Source organism: Podarcis tiliguerta, assembly GCF_965153285.1.
Source record: "Podarcis tiliguerta genome assembly, chromosome: 1".
NCBI classification, from domain to species: domain Eukaryota; kingdom Metazoa; phylum Chordata; class Lepidosauria; order Squamata; family Lacertidae; genus Podarcis; species Podarcis tiliguerta.
Window position 1 is genome coordinate 83,897,584 of NC_139534.1, and position 17,547 is coordinate 83,915,130.

Consider the following 17,547-nt stretch of genomic DNA (forward strand, 5'->3'; position numbering starts at 1 on the left):
TTTTAGGTAATCCAAGCCAAACTAAACTTGCAGATCATAGTAAAACATTTCCTCAAGATGACTATCTCAGTGGGTGATCGCCTGTCTCAAACGGAGACAAATTCATATCTCTGCTTAACTTGGTGTGTTGTCTTATCATCAAAGATCAGTTTAGTGGGTTGTCTCCTTTAATGATCTCACTTTGCATTGCTTTCTTATTTTGCAAGAGAAGTAGCTGTATACAGAGTTTTCTTATAGATTTACCAGGAAGATTTTGAACCTTTTGTTAATAAATATTCCTACTCTTAGTTCTGGGCACACTGTAACTTGGAAAATTTCCAATGATCCAGGAGGCTCAGTTGCCTAAATATCTGATACAAGTCATGTACCAAATGTGTTGTTTATCTTTTGCTAATATGCAAGAAATAACTAAAAAGGAAACTGATCTGTGCAGCAACCAAACCATTGTTTTAGCAAAGTATCCAGCTGACACTGCCTTATTTTAGAAAAATGTTATTCTAGTGCGATACATTTGTTTAAAGCTGGAATTTTTATTATCAGCTGTAGTTCACAAAACATTTCCTCTTTCTTTTAGCATATTGACTGTTTTCCTTTTAACTCTTGGAATCTGTTCTGATTCTACTGTATGTCACTGTGGTGTGGAGTGTGTGGTGGAGTCTCCTTCTTTGGAGGTCTTTAAGCAGAGGCTTGACAACCATATGTCAGGAGTGCTCTGATGGTGTTTCCTGCTTGGCAGGGGGTTGGACTCGATGACCCTTGTGGTCTCTTCCAACTCTATGATTCTATGATTCTATGATTCTATGATTCTATGACTGCATTTGTCATGATATCGCAATATTCTGAAACAATGTACTATTATTCTTGGCACCTGTCACTGAGGTTAGGGGAACAGGCAAAGGTTAAACATCTGGAAAAATCCGTTATAAGATTTGTTGGGCAGTGGAGCAGTTTCTTCCTGGGGGGGGGGGGGGTGTATTGTATATCTTCCCTGAGAGCTTATTCAATTATGAAGAAACAGGCTTGGCTGAACCACTTCGGGCTGCAGGTGTCTATAAGTTTGAATGATCCCATATATGAAAAAGAGACTGTACACATGCCAAGGTTGGAATGCTGGAGAAAAGGAAGTTAGCCTAGCTTTCTCCCTTGTGGAATAGCTTCCCATGTATGAGGAAGATTGCTTAAAATTAAAATAGGAGCATACTGACACCTTTGAATCTTTCCATTAGTCCAAAGTGGTACAGTCCAGGAAGGGCATCACTGTTATCTGCTACTAGGTAATGGTTGCAGAATTATTGAAACATTGTACTTGTTCATTTTCCATCCTTAGAGATTTTTAAAAGCTATGTTGGACTGACATCTCTCTGGGAGGTTGTCACTTCTAGGGTACTTTGCCATCTGATGGTATTTCTCACTTGACAACTTATGGAAACGTATAAATATGTGATTCTGCTTTATAATACATTATTTTCTTGCTAGACTGAACATGTTTCATCATATGGCAAATGGCTTTGAAATGAATGGGCATTGATACAGACTTAGATGACTTTTAAATGCCTTCCTGCATATTTATAAACTTATCAATCCTGTGCATACACAGCACTTAATAATGATTAATGCTAACTATAGTTGATGTTGCTATAACTACAGATGAAACGATGGTTTTGCATGCAGAGTTTAACCATTCCCCCAGTAGGGACATATAGGGAGAAATCTACTTCACACCTTGCAAGCAGAGAAGCTGGAGAGAAAAACTGTCTTAACTATGGTTTGCTTGATGCAGATGTAATCCTTAACTATATGTAAACTTTAGTTTGGAAACCTATGTAAAACTAGGGTTTCACATCCTTTTTTGCAGCTGCCCAGTCTAGACAAACTGGGAAATCATGGGTTCCCACTATAAATGAGTTTTGGCAAATACTGGGATTTTACACTGTCCTTCACCTGTCGTTTGTGCATCAGAGGAGACTGTAAGCTTCCTTTTCTAATTCTAAAGTAACTACAGTCATGTGTAAAGTCCATATGTGGAGAACTGTGATTTTTTTTGAAATTCTAATTAGTGAGAACAAGCATGAAACCATGGTTTGATCTTGGCTTGTTCTTCCTAACTATAATTTAATGTATACTTTATAAACTAGGAGTAGGCAAATCATTCATATTTTTTTCTTTCACAGATTGCATTCCCTTGGGTATAATTTGTCAGGGGCTAGTGGCAAGTGGGGCCAGAACCAAAAATGGCAAGGCCATCCACCCTCCCCTCTATCCCTTTCTTCTCCCTCTCTCCCTTCTTCCTCATCCAGCTGCCTGCCAGAGGAAGGGCAATTCAATCTTATCACAGTACCAAACTCATCAGTTGCTGGGGGTTCCCCCACACACCTTCCATTGCTCCAGGCATCACGGCTTCCGTTCTTCCTGGTTTTCTCCTCCCATTCTCTTTTTCTCCCTCCTTGTGGAGAACTTGTGGTTCTTGAGCTGCAGGTTTTCCACCCCTGCTTTAAAGAAACGACAGTCCCCCCCCCCCCCAATTTAGATGTTATGCAAAGCTCTGGTAAAAGCTACTGATCTTCCTTAAGTGTGCAAATGAGCAGAGGGCAGAGGAGCATAAAAGCCCACAGCTCATTCATATAGAGTTGTTGCAGTAATCAGGTCCTAATTGGTCCCAAGGTAGTCACATGATGGTTGTGGGATTGGCTTGGGATCTGACAGATCCTGGGGTGGCTCGGCCCCTCTCCACACTATTTTTTCAGGGCTTATTGCTGGTTGCTACCTGTGGAGAGCGGCTGACAACATCACTTTCTCCCTCCTCTTTGGTGGGCAGAAGGGGGAGCTCAGTGTCAACAGAGGGCAATAGGGCTGGGTAGAGAAACATCACAGCTCAGTCCAAGCCTGCTACACACACCCCAGAGCAGTGCAAAGTGGAGGGATTGGATTGTGTCCCTATGGATGAAAGCAAGCTTGCATTGCTATAAATAAGAACTTTCAAATCTTTCTGCTGGAAACTGTACATTTTGCTGTAAAGATCTACTTTCTCCTTGGATTTCCTCAGAGTGCTTGTGCGTCCTTGATGATTATTCAAAATTTTGATGGTCCCTAGAAGGCAGTTAATATTTTAGTATTTATTGCAGCTAAAGTGCTGTTTATGTTGTACATTGCTGATGTACTATACAACAGTATTACTTTAAAATAGAAAAGCTATTTAATAGAAATGAAATGGGTGATTTGTGTACTGAACAGCACAATTACTATAAAATGAAACAGCTATTTAACAGAAATGAAATGGGTGAGGGGGAGGAGAAATCCTGATTTTCTAAGATGATGTACTGTAAGACTTTTAATTTTGGTGGAATGTTTCTAGTTCGCAGAAAATTCAAGCCAGGGCTGAATGTTAATGCCTATATTTTCCACTTGAGGGGGAATAATTTATTGTCAAATGATTTCTGGCATTTCTAACAGATTTAATGAAGGACCCAGGATGTGGATAAATAACGGGGTGCTACTGCATTTGGTATAGGGGGTGGTGAACCTGTAGTCCTCCAGATGCTGTCTAACACCCAACTCCTGTGTGCCTCACACAGTGTAAAAGGTAAAGGTACCCCTGCCCGTACGGGCCAGTCTTGACAGACTCTAGGGTTGTGCGCCCATCTCACTCAAAGAGGCCGGGGGCCAGCGCTGTCCGAAGACACTTCCGGGTCATGTGGCCAGCGTGACATCGCTGCTCTGGCGAGCCAGAGCCGCACACGGAAAGCCGTTTACCTTCCCGCTAGTAAGCGGTCCCTATTTATCTACTTGCACCCAGGAGTGCTTTCGAACTGGTAGGTTGGCAGGCGCTGGGACCGAACAACGGGAGCGCACCCCGCCATGGGGATTCGAACCGCCGACCTTTCGATCGGCAAGCCCTAGGCGCTGAGGCTTTTACCCACAGCGCCACCCGCGTCCCATCTCACACAGTGTAGTCGGTAGTAAAGGATGAAGGGAGTTGCAGGTGTGACATGCCCTTCTGGCCACCTAAGAAAGAGGTGTGAATGGGAAATGCATCCAGTTTCTTGATCTGCCTTTTATTACCACCGAGTTTTCCTACCATTAGCTTCACTGCCCATCATTCCACCAACCCCAGTGGGCACCAGTCCCCCACTTGCATGAGCCTCTTCAATTGATACTAGGTGATACACAATGAAGGAACTAGAACAGGAGGGAACATCTCTTGGACTATTCGCACACTCTCACATGCAGTGGCTATATGTCAGTTTGCTTGGGGGATTGTTTTGAGGGTGTCTGTGGGCAGAAGAAGAGGACCCTGCAAAGTAGCAGGGTAATAAGAGTCTTTGGTTTGTTACAAGGCCACTTGGCTCTATACAGCCAATATCATTCCATATATCGACTGATGCAGTGATGTATGAGATTCCTGAATTTCAGGTGAGGCATTCAAACCTCATGAGTCATATCATCATGCCATGTTTGCAGGGACAATTCTCTGTAAAGCATGGCATAAGCATATCGCTCCATTTGAGGGAAGGATCTTAAACAGAACATAGCTCACAACAATTATAGATTGGGGGGGGCACCAAAATAATCTGGAGACAGGTCATTGGGAGGGAATTAAAATGTTTCAGTTAAGGGTATAAATTCAAATATGGCAGCTGAAGACCTCCTATGTCCCACTCATTTTGTCATTATTGTATTTTTAAATGCCACGAGTAAAATATAACTTTTTAAAGAGCATACAAGGGCTGGTTCTAAGAGCCTCCTGTTTTTCTCTGCCTCTCTTACAACGTCTTTATCCCAGGATGATATCATGTTTGGCTTGTTGCTTAGTGTTACAGTTTTTGGGCTATGGAGAAGAGATGGGGGGGGGGAATAATTGAGGCACGCTTATGAAACTGCTGATCAGTCCTAAACTTCCTGCCAAGTTCTATATCTGTATATGTTTAATTGAAAACATGATTTAATACACTTTGCTTTACCTCCATTTTAAGCAACTGAAAAGGTATGTATGGAAAGGAGTGAAGCAGCTGAAAACAAGAGCAACATCTGCCTCTGTTACTTTAGTTCACTTGTTTTCTTTTGGGCCACTTCATTAGACAGTTTGGGTTGTTACATTTTAACATCCTGCAACAAACCTTCCGTTTAGTCTCCCCTGCTGAATTGTAATTGTATTAGATCAATAAGGTGCCTCCCCCCTTTGCTCAGCTACTATAAGAGGTGAGTAGATAGCTGAGAAGGATTTAAAATAGGCTTATTCCATGGAACTGGTCCTAGTAAACAGATGATGATAGTTGGGTTATGTATTTTTGTAGCTTAGTTCTGCCTTTCAAGCCTGCCAATTTACAGTTTTTCATGCATCAGAAAAAACTGGCTGTCTGGTTTTCCATCATAGCTATTCCTTAGAAAGCTTCTGGGTCCTTAGTCCTGCCAAAATTAGCTTGGTTCAACTTACCAAGTGTGTCCATGTTTTTTCCAGGATGTATATTGGATTTGTGGGAAGTGAAGTCACTCTATGCTTTTAAGTACATCAGTAAGCTGTGCAGTATCTGTGTTTTGATCATTCTTGAGATGATTTTATCAGGTATTGTGGATGTGAAACTTGCACCTCTCCATGCCTATTAAATGCTGAATATTTACATTATTTATGCATGAATTGCATCTGTGGTGAGGTTTTGGAACTTCCTAGATTTGAGTTCATTTTAGGATATGAATGTGGCTGCATATAAAATTAGCAGTTTGCACACTATGCATGTAGATGCGCATGTAGAGCCAAAAGCCAATCCCATGTGTGTAAGTTATCTGCTGTATGTCTCCTGCTGGAACAACAGGATGAAAAAATGAAATAGCACGTTGTATGGCTATTTCAAATCCCCGCAACGGGGTGAGCTCCCGTTGCTCAGTCCCAGCTCCTACCAACCTAGCAGTTCGAAAGCATGTCAAAGTGCAAGTAGATAAATAGGTACTGCTCCAGCAGGAAGGTAAACAGTGTTTCTGTGTGCTGCTCTGGTTTCACCAGAAGCAGCTTAGTCAGGCTGGCCACATGACCCGGAAAAACTGTCTGTGGACAAATGTTGGCTCCCTCGGCCAGTAAAGCGAGATGAGTGCCGTAACCCCAGAGTCGTTTGCGACTGGACTTAACTGTCAGGGGTCCTTTACCTTTTTATGGCTATTTCTATCAATGAATGTCTTCCTTTCCTTCTCTCATCAGCTTAATATTTAAGCATTCACATTGCCTTGTTGTGTGATACTGGATTCTTTAATGGTGAAACCTAGTATGGCTTTCATTGTGGTAGCACTTCACTTAATATGAAAAAAGAACATGCTCTACCCGCCCTTCCTCTCCTCCCAGTTACTGGCACTTGGATGGATGACATTTCACCAGCAAATACTTGCCCAATTTAAAAACACATACACACACAGTTCGAAGACCATATGTGCAGATAATGAGTTTAAGCTGATAAATAGCTAACAGATTTCTATCAAATAAAGATCTCTCTACCAAGAATATCCATTTTACTTCAGATAAATAATCAGATTTGTTTATTTTATTTAATTTTCTCTAGTCCTGCCTTCTCTCAACCTGTTGTAGGAAAACTGGCAGAGCCACATTGGACAGTCATGGTTGATGGAGGACTGCTGGTTCTCCTCCATAGAAAGGATTGCAATTAGAGGTTTAACTATCCATCAGTAGAAAAATTGATCAATAGAAAAATATATCAGTCCAGTTTAGGGGGTAAATGCACCCCAACAAAGCCATAAAAATAAAATACCTGCTGGATGGCATTAAGCATGACACATTAACACAATTGGCAGATAAAAAAAAGGGAAATGAAACCTTTTCAGTAAAACAGTGAAGTTGCAAAGAAGTAACCAGGGTTAATAATAATAATAATAATAATAATAATAATAAATGTACAAGAATGGTATCTGAGGGCTAATTGACCTTGCAGGTTCTTAAAAACATAAAGCAACATATTGTGCCATTAACATTCAACACTACTGTAACAGTTGTATAAAGCATAACAGTGCAATAATTATAGGTTGTTGACTTCATCACCAGTAATTAAGCGTTATGAATTACCTGAAACGACTGTGGCAACAACATAACTTAAAGCCATAGCACATGCCTCCTGAGCAGTCCGTAGGTACACATCTCAAAATTGTATCAGTTGAAGAGTTACATGAGCGTGTTGTTGCTGCAATTTTGTATCATTGTGTCTCTTGATGTTGGTAGTGACAAACCTTCCCAGTTCTGGGGCTATCTCTCCCAATATCCCAGGCAATGTCCCTAGACACATACCAGAGTTTGATCAACAATAAACCAAGGTCTGCTAGAAAGAGATGACACTTGGTTGGGCGCTCAACCACAAACACGTGTTGCCGTATTTGGTGATTTTGGATGGCATGTACTGCCTTCAATTATATGATACTAATTCATCTGTTGTAACATTCTTACATTGTATAAAGAGCATTTTGTGGAGTCACTTTGATTCCTGCAACATTAAGATTTTTCAGTTTTCCAAGTCTTTCCATCAGGTTTTGTTTGTTTGTTTGTTTTTTTACCAACTAATTTTAGGATGGATCTCCTTAAACTCAGTATAGCAATTCACAACTCACTTTTTTCAGTGCTATCACAGTACATTTGAGCTCATGGGCTAATGGCGGGGTTACATATTATTGCAATGAGTCTAAAACATTTGGAGGGCACCAAATTGGGAAGGCTACTCTAGAGCAGGGGTTGGCAAATTTATTTAGCCGCCGGCCAGTGCACTGTCCCTCAGACCTCGTGGTGGGCCAGAGAAGCGGCTCCGGGGGGGGGGGGAGCTGTAAGAAGAGGTGAGGGGGGCAAGTAGTCCTCCCCAGCCCCAGCCACTGTGCTTACCTTCCCAGGGGCCACCACCACCATCACTGCCACCGCCGCTGCTTCTCATGGGTAGGCAGAGGGAGCTCATCCGCTCTGCTCTCTGGCCCACAGGAGTACCAGGGCAGTGGTGTAGGGAAGATGAGTGGCACAAAAGGACTGGCTCTTAAAATGGCACTCAGCCCGCTCAACCCAGCCCCCAGACCCCAGTGGTGTAGGGAAGATGAGTGGCACAAAAGGACTGGCTCTTAAAATGGCACTCAGCCCGCTCAACCCAGCCCCCTTCCTCCTCTAGGCAGGGTAGGGAGAAGCCAGGAGAAGGGAGGGAGGAATGGCGTGGGGGGGGGGAATGGTGCAGCTTAAATGAACAGGATCCCCATGCTGATCCACGGACAGTCTGTGGACCGGATCCTGAAGGCAATTGGGCCTGATCCGGGCCCTGGGCCTTAGTTTGCTGACCCCTGCTCTAGACCATAACAAGTCTCTTATGCGTTACAGCACTCCCTGGACTCTGTATAAGTCCAACATATTTTCTCTTTCATAAGGCAAGTATGTATTTTAGAAGATCCGCGTCTTTTTAGAAGGCAAGTAAAAACTTCCTGTTTAGGTATACAGTGGTACCTTGGTTTTTGAGCCGAACGTTTCCATTTTCGAATGCCGAAAACCCAGAAGTAATTGCTTCCATTTTCGAACGCGCCTTGGAAGTCGAACGGCTTCCGCTGCATGTTTTTCAATTTTTCCAATTGAACTTGCAGCCAGCCTTTAGCGCCTCGGTTTTTGAACGTTTCAGAAGTCGAACGGTCTTCCAGAACGGATTATGTTTGAGAACTGAGATACCACTGTATTCTTTTTAAAGTTGATGTTTTATCTGAAAGGTGTTAAGCATTTTTTTTTTTACTTTTTAATGGCATCAAAGAGGTCTGGAGCTAACCCAGCTAGATCTATTTGAACATGCACTAATCCTGCTGAATTTATAGGTGGTAATCTGTTAGCACTCAGCCTCTGAGCACATTTTGCCAGAAGGTCTCAGCCACTTAAGAATAACAAGACGGAGCTGATAATCTTCATCTAAGCAAGACAACCAGTATGTACATTGGCCATGAAGCCAATAGCACATTTTAATTTCTGTTCTTTGCCACAGAACACATATGTTACAGCTTAAACTGAGATGCCCTGAGAGAGTCACATTTCAGGAACTGGCATGTTGCCATTCTGTAAGCTTAGTATATTTTCCACAATCATAATATTATGTAGATACATTCAGGCAGTGCAGCGTCTTTACTATTCACTTCTAAAATTCTTTTGGCACTTAACTGTCATACATCAAAACCCTTTCATAAAAAGCAAGTCCATAATAACTGTAAGAAGATACAAGGGTGTGTGAGTGTGAGGAGGACAGTTTTAAATTCTGCAGATAAACCAGGACTATAAAAATGTTGCGTATGGCAATAGGATCAAAACTGCCCTGCTTAAAACTGGGCATTAGGCCACTTCAACTGCAGACCACTGCCTTTATTCAGGCATGAGTGCCGCTGCTTATTTAGTCAAAATGGCAGCACACAGACACAAGATGGGGAGGTTTCTGCATGCTTGGGGGGAAAGTTTACAGAAGTATGCAAATTCTTCAGAGAAAACACCCTGGGTGTGTGTGAATGAACCCACCTAAAGTCAAGTGAGGACTGAGCCTGTTCATAGCCATGCAATGCTGCTGAGTGAGGTTTGGGGAAAGCAGTAATGGGCGGAACAGGGAATGAATGGTATAGCTCTGAAGAAGGCATGGCTGGCTGGCTGAAATCCTGAACAGGAGCCCTATGCAATATTTTGTTGCAGGGCCCACATGTACATTCTAGTGCAAAATGGACATGCTGCAGAAATCGTCAAAGCCCTGGTTTCATGTATTTTTGACTCTGCCATGTGTTAGGATTTATGATAGCAAGCAAATTACTTCAGCTTTTTGCACTTTGCCTTATTTAGCTACGTGGGGCTTCATAACATTAAAAAAACAACCAAGCCTTTCATGTGGGTTTAAATGAGTCTACAGTGTATATTATTGGCTAAAAACTGGCTTCAAACTAAAATAACATTTCCAGGGTATCTTCTGTCCCTTGGCATTAGCTGTGCTGCTGTGATGTGCACTTCTTAGTCCATAGTAAAGTGAAGGAATCAGCAATGGAATGTTGATAAACTGTACAGTTTCTGTTTTTTAAAAAGAATAACATGAAAGGTCATTACGTTCTTGAAAAATCTCTTGCAGATAAGAGGTGCTGTATGTTCTATAAACAGGAAAACTGCAGCAAGGCAGTCAGGGACACTGAGCACTGGAAGGCTTAATGGGAAGATGATCTAGACATAAGAGGCCTGAGGGGAAATGAATTGAAGGGGGCATTTGAATTAACAGGTTCAAAAAGAAAAATAGGCTAGTGAGGAACTTTACATAAGGCCAGAACAGTGTGATTTGAGGTTTCCAGTTCATATCTGCCTTAATGGAGGCAGCTCCCATGACATCACAGGCATCGAAGAATGATAGAGGGTAAATCATTATTGGAAATTCCTCCCAGTGAAGGGAGGTAAGGACTTCACCTGCAGTCCATTTCAGTACCTGGCTCTCGCTCTGGCATGAAATGTAGAGGGCAGGGAGGCGCTGAGTGTAAAAGCACTTCGCCTGGCAAAAACCCTCCTATGCCACCATTAAGAAGCAGCAGTTCTCCTGTTAATTGGATTTTTAATTTTAATTCGCTTTAGAGTCAGGCACACTCCAAGAAGCTGCATTGATCTGAGGTTCGGAACTGAGAAAAAGATTTTATTTGGTGTGGGCAGCGGGCAGCGGAGAGGGGAGCCTCTGGTTTCTTTTTTCCTTTGAATTTCTTTATTAATGAGTTGGCAACTGTCTCCAGACACAAAATTTTAAAGATACAAAATGACGTTGGATTGCAGCATGGAATAAAACTTATCTCATTTGTCTTCTTTCAGAGAATGGTTTATTATTATTATTATTATTATTATTATTATTATTATTATTATGCAATTTAGTGAGCTAGGCTCTTCAACCACTGACTAGTGCTGCTTATTTGCTCCTGCAAATTATTAAGCTTTTATAGTTTTTGATCATTTCATTACACAAAATTTTAATGTAAACTGCTTTGAGAATATAGGTTGAGAAGTGGTAAATCAGTGTTGTTAAAATCACTCTGCATAAGCTACAATTGCATAACAATTCTGGAGCAAGGGAAATATGCTTTGGGAGTGCTTTGAGTAGCATAGAAAATTTGCCCATGCCAAATGGTTATCTAAAAGCATTATTTGTTAAACTAGAGGTCATTTGTTTCTTGTTTTAAAAAGTACAGTCTACTTTTTCTCTTAGATCTTTTCCTCATAATAACACTGTACTGACTTACAAATCAGTTTCTAAACTAAAGCCAGCTTGGAGGATTGCCCCTCTTTAGAAAGTCACTTTTAATGTTCAAGCAAAATTGAGATGTCATTCTTAGGTAGATTCCTTATCTTAAATTCCTGCAGATGGTTCCCATTGCCAAAAGAAATGGGTGACCATGGCACTTTAGTCTGGTAGCGGACCATCGTTTTTAAGACAGTTGGAAGTGAATTCAGAGAGGCTTCATTTCCTGTAATGTGAACACACACTCACATGTTTCTTCTGTCCCACAGCTCTGGTAATCAAACAGTTTTGGTGGGTTTTTGAAAGCGTAGAGTCACTTATAACACAGATATGTAGAAAATAATTGCATATACATTTCTGGACAATCCTGCTGCTTTATCAGCAATCCACTAATTTGGCATAGTGTAGCTGGGATCTTATGCACTTCCAGCTGCAAAGTTGAAAGGAAAACAATTCCACTTTAAACCGCACAGAATATAGTGACGCTGGTGGACATTAGCCCAGCATCCACAACAGCTGGAGAAAATATTGTACATAAGAATATATTGGTGACACACACACGACCAATGCATGGAAGGGACTGGGAGTATGGAAGGGTAATAGAGAAATACATTCCAAGTTCATCCAATCCCCTCCATGCCCCAAACACATGCAACACAGCCAATAGACACAATCTTCACCCACCTTTGCCCCAGTCACTGATGCATTCCAGTGATCCCTGCAGGTGGGATTCAAATCCCTTTACAGTACAAACACACACTGCCTGCTTTTGATAAGCAGACACACAAGGAAGGATGGGCTGATAGTCCAACCTAATGCTCAGCCAGCTCTGCAGCTCACTAGGGAGAAGGCATGTTTGGAGTAAAATCCAAGAAAAGGCTTCCTGTTCTACCTGGAGAACAATGATCCTCTGAGGAGAAATGTTTTTTGTCAGGAAAGAGTAATGGAAGACAGTAGGCTAAGCAACAATGGGAATTGCAGTTGAGCTGTCACAGGGGGAGAGCCTGTGAACCCCCCCCCCGATAGTTTACCAGGATAATGAGAAATGGGAAAGGGGGAGAGTCAAATCCCACCAGAGGAAATTAAAACAAAACTCTCATTTTGCGTGCCCAGCCAGCAATGAACTAGGGCTGCCATAAGTCCAGACTGACATATCCAGAAGTTGTCAGTTGAAAATAGCATTCAGGTGGTATTTCAAAAAATCAGTGAAAATATCCAGGAAAACCCAGGTGTATGCCAACCCATGTCGGAAGTGTTATTTTTATGGCAAATTTCCTTTAAAAAGAGTGGAACCTCGGTTTTCAAATGTAATCCATTCCGGAAGACTGTTCGACTTCCAAAACCAAAAATCAAAGGGCTGTTGGCAATTTCAATTGGGGGGGGGGGATGGAGAGAAACGCGCCTCGGAAGTCATTTGAGTTCCACAAAACGTTTGAAAACTGGAACACTTACTTTTGGGTTTTTGGCATTCGGGAGTCAAGATTTGACTGTACAATGGTACCTCAGGTTACATATGCTTCAGGTTACATAGGCTTCAGGTTACAGACTCCGCTAACCCAGAAATAGTGCTTCAGGTTAAGAACTTTGCTTCAGGATGAGAACAGAAATCGTGCTCTGGTGGCGCGGCGGCAGCAGGAGGCCCCATTAGCTAAAGTGGTGCTTCAGGTTAAGAACAGTTTTAGGTTAAGAACGGACCTCCAGAACAAATTAATTACTTAACCTGAGGTACCACTGTAGCTCAAAAACTTCAATTTTGGGGGGACATTTTGCAACAACTTTGCCAAAAAAGTTCAACAACTTTAACCCTAAATGAACATAATGTGACAAAGACAACCAGAGAAGACAGAGAACACACTCACAGAGCAGCTCTGTGAAATCAGCCATGAAAGCAGTGATGGGCACACATAGAGGGGGCATCTGTAATCATCTTGTAGCCCAGACCAAAATTGTAAACATAAGAACTAAGAACTGCATATGCTGATATGGCCTCGGGCAACAGCACAGGTTTTGGATGCATGAGGATCCACAGCCTAAATGTAGTATATTAGCTAAAAAAAGGAAGCAGCACACCACAGTTCAATGGCACAGTTATTTACAGGGAGTGGTTCATGGACCAATAACCTCATAAAGCTAATTGTTTTGCTCTTTTGTGCCTCAATAGGCTTTTCACTCTGCCCAGCATGCTTCATCTCACCCAAGAACAGGGGTCAGCAACCTTTTTCAGCCTCAGACCATGTGGTGGACTGGACTATATTTTTTTTGGCGGCGGGGTTGGGGGGGGGGAATGAATGAACTCCTATGCCCCACAAATAACCCAGAGATGCATTTTAAATAAAAGCACACATTCTACTCATGTAAAAACACCAGGCAGGCCCCACAAACAACCCAGAGTTGCATTTTAAATAAAAGGACACATTCTACTCATGTAAAAACATGCTGATTCCCAGACTGGCCATGGACTGGACTGAGGCAGTGATTGGGCCGCATCTGGCCCACAGGCCTTAGGTTACCTACCCCTGCCCAAGAACATCCCTCTCATGTTCCATTTGCTTGGTTCTTCCTCCTGCTTACTGCAGGAGTTCAGCAGTCCTCATTATTAGTGCTCTCCTGAAACTTTCTCCCACTTCATTTTAATCAGTTACTGAGAATATAATTTGCGTTATCAAAGGGGAGACAATTTCTTTGTGAAATTTTTATGGGTGGGGTGCAAGGTTGTGCCTCGCTTCCCTTTCAAGGAGGCTAGAGTGTGTTTGTGAGCAAGCTTTCTACAAGTCCATGCTTGACTTTCCCCCAAAACCCACAACATCCTTGGTTGGGCTTTCCTGGAAGGCTTGGAGGCTGCCACCTGTGTTCCTTAATTTATTTATTTTTTAATGCAAAGCCTTCTTTACTTTTAAAGAAATCAGTGTAGAAATACATTTTTAAAGGTAAAAAAAAAATTGCTTCCCTTAAAAATGAGTGCTTCATGTGATAGCTCCTCCCATGGGACCGTTTCAGATTAGCAAGTACAGGATAAATACTTTAATTCCAACATGCATGTTTTCACACCAACAGGAACCAGGGGAATTGTGCGCTATTATTTCCCCCCACTCTTACTAGAACCCATGTGGCTAGAATATTGTCAAGATGCAGATCCTGAGTCTAGTAGGGCATGGCCTGGATCCCCCTCTTTTGGTCCTATTCTGAGGCAGCTGAGGTAACTGGCAAATGGGGGTGGGAAGGCCTCCTGCTTGTTAATTCCTTACTAACAGATAACCAGCAAACGTTAAACAAGCAAAAGAAAAAGAAAAGAAAAGAACAGCATAATGAAGGCGTAAAGTTATTCCTTGTATGCAAGTCTGATCAATATAAAACCAGAGTCATGTAGACCTGTGGAGCACAACCTCTCATCTGAGTTGTTGTTTTTTGTTTATCAACCACTCTCGCTGGGTTGCCTAGCAGGATTTATATACACCGTAGATATGCCTACAAAGCCAGTGGAGTCAGAAGTGTAGGTGTTTATGACATCAGGCCTTGCAGCCCAGGAAGCATGGTTAGAATTGCTTCAGAAACTGGTTGCGAGTATGCCTGTTAGCATTTTTTTTTGTGAGAAAGGGATGCAGTTTTATTTATTTATTTATATTGGTATACTGCCCTTCTTCCGTATATCTCAAGGTGGTTCACAACAAATACAATATAAAAAACACAAAATACATAATAAAAACAAGAACAACTCCACCTTCCCCCCCCCGTACAAACCAATAAACTCACCTCCCGCCACAAGCATGTTTATAAAAGGGGTATAACTTGTTAATCCGCTAAAGACCTGGTTGAAGAATTATTGTTTAAATTACATGATCAAAATTAATTAATGTTCCACAGCATTTTTGGATGACTTTTTTTAATGGGCACTAGCATATTGAATTTTGTTTCATGAATCAGAACATTTAAAACATCATTCTCATAATATTCCAAGTTAAAGGTAAAGGTACCCCTGCCCGTACGGGCCAGTCTTGACAGACTCTAGGGTTGTGCACGCATCTTACTCTAGAGGCCGGGAGCCGGCACCGTCCGAAGACACTTCCAGGTCACGTGGCCAGTGTGATGAAGCTGCTCTGGCGTACCAGCACCAGCGCAGCACACGGAAACGCCGTTTACCTTCCCGCTATAAAGCGGTACCTATTTATCTACTTGCACTTTAAGGGTGCTTTCGAACTGCTAGGTGGGCAGGAGCTGGGACCGAACAACGGGAGCTCACCCCGCCGCGGGGATTCGAACCGCCGACTATGCGATCGGCAAGTCCTAGGCGCCGAGGTTTTACCCACAGCGCCACCCGCGTTCCAAGTTAGTAGTAGCCTAGATAATTTTTTTCTAGGCAGATCATGGCTGTAAGTGTACTACAGAGTGCTTTGCCAATTAAATATGATACTTCTGCTTTCAAGTTGTATGACAGGGCATGCCAGTTGTGAGTGATGTCGTCTCAGGAGATTGAGAAGCATCAGTTTGTCTGAGTCTGATGGGATTAAAAGTTTTCCTCACTGTGGTGAGGAAAGGTTTATAAACTTTCAAGGCTTCTTTTGTTTGGGAAACATTATGGGTGTGCTGGGAAGGATGAAAGGGGGGTGGAATGCAGCAGAAATAACTTCTTTCTAAGAACATTTTTCTAACATTTCATCTGAAGGTAAATACTGGTTAATTTCTGGTTTGGCCTAGTTGATGCTATTCTAAATTACTTCACAGTCCTTATTTTTTTTATTAACCTAGGTTTTGTTGCAGGATTGTTTTGGTTTTTACAACCTGCCTTATAGCCACATTTTTCCTCACATCAATCATGCATTATCAGATGTTCTTTCATTCGGTGGTCCAGCTGTGGGCATCTGCAGGAATGTTCCCTGAGGAGTAACACTTCATTTACATTTCATTGTTTATTAATAACCAATGAGCATAACTAGCATCAGAGAACTACCATTTTTGGTAGATTTGTTACTGAGCAGCACTGAGGACTGAGTACACCTGGCCTCTGATAAAGGTTTTTTTTGGTTTCTCAACAGGTAGACATATTGTTCATGGACAGATCTGACATACTAAGCATTGTCCCTCCACCCACAGCTAAAATCCTAATTTCTTTTCTCCGACCCCCTCCAGCTCTTAATTGCACTGTGCTACAATCCACTTTAAAGCACCTATGTTTTTCTTATCATAGACTTAAATCCAGGCCTTTCTTTCAGCTGGAAATTCTTGGACCTCTCGGGTGGGTACCATTGCTATTATAAGAAAATGATACATTAGTATACATGTAATATATAAGGTTATAATTCTTGGTCAACACCATCTTCAAGTTCAGTCATGATTGCAGTCCTCCTCCTAAACCAAATTTCTAGACCTCTAGCCAGAAAAGATGCTGTCTGTTCCCATCATGTTATATGAGCAATACTGTACTCAGCGCATTTGAGCAATGTTAAGTATTCTGTTAAGAAGCAGCAAAAAATAGGAAGGCCGGGAGAGACCAGTGTCATTACTTTTTCTTTAAGTCTTAGAAAATTTACAAGGATTCTTTTTAGTGGTGTTTTGAAAATGTCTTAGCATAGAGTGCATGTCTCACACTAAGGTGATATATTGTTCGCTTAAGCTCCCGGTGGGCTATACCTGTGTTTGTTCCTTTTTAGTTGCTCTTGCAAAGAGTTGCAAGTTCTGCTTCTTTTAAGTGGTACAGAGGGGAATGCTGCCGCTTGCTACTTCCTGGCCAATAATGTATTCTGCTGAAGTGAACAAGTCAGACTAGAGAACAAACTTATACATTCTCTTATTTTGCAGCAGCATTTTGCTCACAAATCACATGGACTTCAGTGAGCTAGCTAATAAATATGTTGTTGTTGGCATTCAAGAGACAATGGAGTGTGCCTCTGGGGGTGAAGTAAAACTGTTGCTTGGGAGCACCAAAGTGACCTCCCTGGAGTCCTGTGCCACCCAGATGACAAGACCCCCCCTCCTGGCCTCCCTAATGTGGTCCAAAGGAAAGCAGAGCAATATGTTTGGCACCAGCTCAGCTGCAGGAGTTGCCATCCAATCATCTTGGAGACTCCACCCTGGATTTGTGTAGGGTTTACTCTTTAGCTTTTTCTTCTCCCAAAGATATCCCACAAGATAAACGGATACAAAATCCTTCCAGTAGCACCTTAGAGACCAACTAAGTTTGTTATTGGTATGAGCTTTCATGTGCATGCACGAAATGTCCACCATGTCTCATACCAATAACAAACTTAGTTGGTCTCTAAGGTGCTACTGGAAGGATTTTTTTTAATTTTGTTTCGACTACGGCAGACCAACACGGCTA

At 42.1% G+C, this 17,547-nt stretch overlaps 1 protein-coding gene across 7 annotated transcripts in view; it reads left to right on the forward strand.

Annotated features, from left to right (window-relative positions):
* Window positions 1-17,547, forward strand: part of TSPAN18 (tetraspanin 18) — a 160,944-nt gene that overhangs the window by 1,536 nt on the left and 141,861 nt on the right. The gene's annotated exons all lie outside the window — the stretch shown is intronic.